We start from the raw sequence: 5,183 nt of genomic DNA on the forward strand, positions 1-5,183 counted from the left end.
GGAGGTCAGAAGGACTGTAGTCTGACGACGAAGATCAGTAGGACAGTGTCAGGTAGAAGTCCATCAATGGAAAGAAATGCATCTTCGCATAGACGTCCAGCGAAGTCCGATAACCGGTAGAAGTCCGGCGTCGGGTAGAAACTTGGAGAAGAGTGAAGGCCGACGTCGGGTAGAAGTCCGACGTCTTTGATGGCAGAGGAAAACTTCGTCTTCACTTGGGCGGAGTTTCGGCGTTAGGAGGGAACTCTCTTGTAAATTGGGAAGAATTTCAGCATCCCATGGAAGTTGGGTAGAATTCTGGCGTTCTCCCCAATATCCGGTAGAGTTCCGGCGTCTTCAGGTGGCAGGAAGAACTCCGGCGGTGGTCGAGGAGGTGAGGAATCTCCTTTTCCCCTTTCTCCTCTTCTTCTTCACTCTCTTCACTTGAGCCCCTTTGGTGTAGAATGAGGGCTCTATTTATAGTTTTTCTGAAGTGGCATAGCCCGTAAATAGGCGTGAGATCAGGGGCGAATTGGGAGTGTTTTGAATGGACGGCCAATATTGAATCCTTTCATCATGCACCGTTCGTTGGGCATTTGAAGTAGGGGTGTCAATTTTTGACACGACACGAAACACGACCTAAACCCGGCCCGAAAAAATCCGGGTTCAGGTCAACCCAAACCCGAAACGGGTTGGGTTCGGGTTGAAGAAATCAACCCGTTTTAAAAATCGGGTCAGGTTCGGGTTGACACGGAAACACGAAATTGACCCGAAAGTGACACGAAAACTCATATTTGACCCGAAAATCCGAGTTTGACCAATTTTGACCCGATTTTGACCCGAAAAACGAAGATTGACCCGATTTTTGACCCAAAAACTAGCAATTTTGGGTCAATTCCGTGTCATTCGTGTCGGGTCGGGTTGACCCGGACCCGAATCGGGTCGGGTTCAGGTCCGGAAACCTGACCCATTTTTAAAAATGGGTCGGGTTCGGGTTGACCCGAATAGTGTCGGGTCAGTTCTGGGTTCGACCCGAACCCGACCCATTGACCCGAATTGACACCCCTAATTTGAAGGTCTTAATGATGTTGGAATTTGGCGATCTTGGGCTCGTTGGATTCGTCTCGTCGAGCCGTTCGATTCGGGTATAAGCTCATCAAAATCGGAGACCGTTTGGTAACTCAAATTGCTGTTTGAACCTTCCAACATCGCTTTGAACCCTTAATTCGGACTCATATGGGCTCGGATTGGATTGATCTTGGTGTCGTTGGGTTCGTACTTCCGAGTCGCTCAGTTTTACTGTAAGCTCGCTGAAATCCGAGTTTGGGTGCTCCCAAAATTAATTTTTGAAGTTTCCAACTAGCTTTTGCCTCGAGATTCGTGCCCGATCAAGATAATTTTTGTGATGTCGTATCAGTTGCCCCATATTTTCGGACATCGAAGCTCAATACTTGTTCCAAACTTTTACATTGGCCGAATCGCAAAAAATTATGTTCCAAAAGTTGAACATTTGCTCAAACTTGATTGTAGAGGCCCCATTGAGTTTCGAAAGCGACGAAATTGAGTCCGGAACGTCGAAAAAAAGAGTCTGGGGACCCCAAAAATGTCCAAATCGAACCGACCGGGCCGAAAATCGGGCCCGGACACGCATAGGCGGCCGAGTCGGCTGGCCGCCGTCTGCCGCCAGTGGCGCCGGACAGGCATAGGCGGCCGGGTCGGCTGGCCGCCGTCTGCCGCCAGTGGCGCCGGCGAGCGTGCCACGTGAACAGGCTCGCCCCTTGGGGAGCGCGGTTACTGGCTGGCAGTTTCTTCTTTTTGAATTTTTTTTTAATTTCTGTGGGGCCCACAAAATTTCAAAAAATCCCAAAAAATTCCAAAAAAATCCGAAAAAAATTCAAAAAATTCCGATAAAATTTTAGAAAATTTTGAAAATTTAGAAACCCTAGAAACTTTCCCCTTTCTCTTCAAAAACCTATAAATTGGCCCCCTAGGCCTTTAGAAAAATTGCCTCTTCTCTTTCTTTCTCCCTCTGGCTCTCTAGCGGCTGAGGCTTCCGCTATTTTTGAGTAGGAAACTTCCGCTGCTCGAATTAGCGCCCCTCTTCGTGCGCAGGAGTTACGGGATTTCTCTTTCTTCCCCCACGGCTTTCTGGCGGTTGAGGCTTCCGCTATTTACGAACGAGAAATTTCCCCTGCTCGAATTAGCGCCCCTCCTCGCGCACAGGAGTTACGGGATTTCTCTTTCTTCCCCCACGGCTTTCTGGCGGTTGAGGCTTCCGCTATTTGCGAGCGGGAAATTTCCCCTGCTCGAATTAGCGCCCCTCCTCGCGCGTAGGAGTTACGAGATTTTTAATGCCATTTGAGATGAAGTTTACTAGCGATGGACGATCGAGTTGAAGCCCATTAGCAGTCAACGATCGAGTGTGGAGCCAAATGAGAGAGTTCGAGTGTGCGTTGCAAGTAGCAGTCGAGCGAGAAGCCAATGTCTAGTTGTAGTCCGTTGACGAGCAGAAGCCCGACGACAAGGAGAAGTCCGACGTTGGGTAGAAGTTCAATTTCAGGTAGAAGACCGACGAAAGTTCCTCGACGAGCAGATGTCTGACGACGAGTAGAAGTTCAACGTCGGGTAGAAGACCGACGAAAGTTCGTCAACGAGTAGAAGTCCGCTGATGAGCAGAAGTCTGATGATGGGGAGAAGTCAAACGTCGGGTAAAAGACCGATGAAAGTTCGTCGATGAGAAGAAGTTCAACGTCGGGTAAAAGACCGACGAAAGTTTGTCGACGAGCAGAAGTCTGACGACGAGCAGAAGTCTGCTGACGAGCAGAAGTCAGACGACAGGGAGAAGTCCGACGTCGGGTAGAAGTCCGACGACAAGGAGAAGTCCAACGTCGGGTAGAAGTACGGCCTCGGACAGAAGACCGATAAAAGTTCGTCGACGAGCAAAAGTCTGACGATGAGTAGAAGTCCACTGACGAGCAGATGTCCGACGTAGGGTAGAAGTCCGCTGACGAGCAGAAATCCGACGACAGGGAGAAGTCCGACGTCAGGTAAAAGTACGGCCTTGGGCAGAAGACCGATGAAAATTCGTCGACGGACAGAAGTCCGATGACGAGTAGACGTCCGCTGAAGAGTAGAAGTCCGAGGATAAGGTGAAGTCCGACGTCGGGTAGAAGTACGGCCTTGGGCAGAAGATGAAAGTTCGTCGATGAGCAAAAGTCCGACGACGAGTAGGAGTCCGCTGACGAGCAGAAGTCCAACGTCAGGTAGAAGTCTGCTGATGAGCATAAGTCTGACGTCGGGTAGAAGTCCGACGACAAGGAGAAGTCTGACGTCGGGTAGAAGTATGGCCTCGGGCAGAAGACCGATGAAAGTTCGTCGACGAGCAAAAGTCCAATGACGAGTAGGAGTCCGCTGACGAGCAGAAGTCCGACGTCGGGTAGAAGTCCGCTGACGAGCAGAAATCCGACGACAGGGAGAAGTCCGACGTCAGGTAGAAGTACGGCCTTGGGCAGAAGACCGATGAAAATTCGTCGACGGGCAGAAGTCCGACGACGAGTAGACGTCCGCTGACGAGTAGAAGTCCGAGGACAAGGTGAAGTCCGACGTAGGGTAGAAGTAAGGCCTTGGGCAGAAGACCAATGAAAGTTCGTCGACGAGCAAAAGTCCGACGACGAGTAGGAGTCTGCTGACGAGCAGAAGTCCGACGTCGGGTAGAAGTACGCTAACAAGCAGAAATCTGACGTCAGGTAGAAGTCCACTGACGAGCAGAAATCTGACGTCAGGTAGAAGTCTGCTGACGAGCAGAAGTCCGACGTCGGGTAGAAGTTCGCTAACGAGCAGAAGTCCGACGACAGGGAGGAGTCCGACGTCGGGTAGAAGCATAACTTCGGGTAGAAGACCGACGAAAATTCGTCGACGAGCAAAAGTCCGACGACGGGTAGTAGTCCAACGGCACACAGAAGTACAATGCCGGGTAGAAGTATAGCATTAGGTAGAATTCCAACGAAAGTCCTGCAAGGCAAAAATTTAACAATAGGAGGAAATTCAACATCGAGTAGAAATTTAACTTTGTGCAGAAGTTCGATGGAAATCGATTGACGGCATTCTAGTGACGTTAACCAAGGATGTATAATCTATCCGAGGTTGTTTGTCAAAGCCTTTGCTCAATGATGTTAACCGATATTGGATCCACCAATGATGTAAGACCTATCCGAGGTTGCATGTCAGATCCTTTGCTCGATGACGTTAACCTGTATGGAAGAGATCAGGAGAATCCACCAAGAATGTGAGACCTATCCGAGATTGTATGTCGGAGCCTTTGCTCGACGATGTTAACCTGTGTGGAAGAGGTCGGGAGAATCCACCAAGGATGTAAGACCTTTCCGAGGTTGTATGACGGAGCCTTTGCTCGACAACGTTAACCTGTGTGGAAGAGGTCGGGAGAATCCACCAAGGATTTAAGACCTATCCAAGGTTATATGTCGGAGCCCTGCTCGACGACGTTAACCTATGTGGATGAGGTCAGGAGAATCCACCAAGGATGTGAGACCTATCCGAGATTGTATGTCGGAACATTTGTTCGACGACGTTAACCTGTGTGGAAGAGACCGAGAGAATCCACCAATGATGTGAGACCTTTCCGAGATTGTATGTCGGAGCCTTTGCTCGACGACGTTAACCTGTGTGGAAGGGGTCAAATTGAATCCCCCTGGGATTGATTTTGCTTTGATTAGGAGGGGGCGAACGTCGCGTATATCCCGAATCAGAGGTGAAGAATGGTCTATCTTTAGACTGTTACTACCTTTTTGAGGTTGAGATTAAGACTTTGTCCAAGGAGTAGAAGTCTAGCAGGGGACTGTATAAGGCTTGTAATTGATTGGAAGTATCCTTACATTTGCTCGGATATTCCTGAAATATCAACTTGATGTTGAAGGTATTGTAAGATCTATTTGACCATGGTTTGAGTCAAAGTTGCCCCCCAGTCCGCATCTGCTTCTTATGATATTGATGCTATGTGTGAACTTTTGAGATTAGAGCAAAAGTTGCCCCCCAGTCGGGAACCACGTTCCCACAGACGGCGCCAAACTGTTGCGTCCAGGAGTATTCGCGGCGGTAGAGAAATATAAAGTTTATCGTCTTAGCGTTGTACGAAAATCCGGCACGCAATCAGATAAGGAGAGAGAGTCTAGCATTTATGAGACACC

Source organism: Dendrobium catenatum, unplaced genomic scaffold (assembly GCF_001605985.2).
Source record: "Dendrobium catenatum unplaced genomic scaffold, ASM160598v2 fragScaff_scaffold_1347, whole genome shotgun sequence".
Taxonomy (NCBI): Eukaryota; Viridiplantae; Streptophyta; class Magnoliopsida; order Asparagales; family Orchidaceae; genus Dendrobium; species Dendrobium catenatum.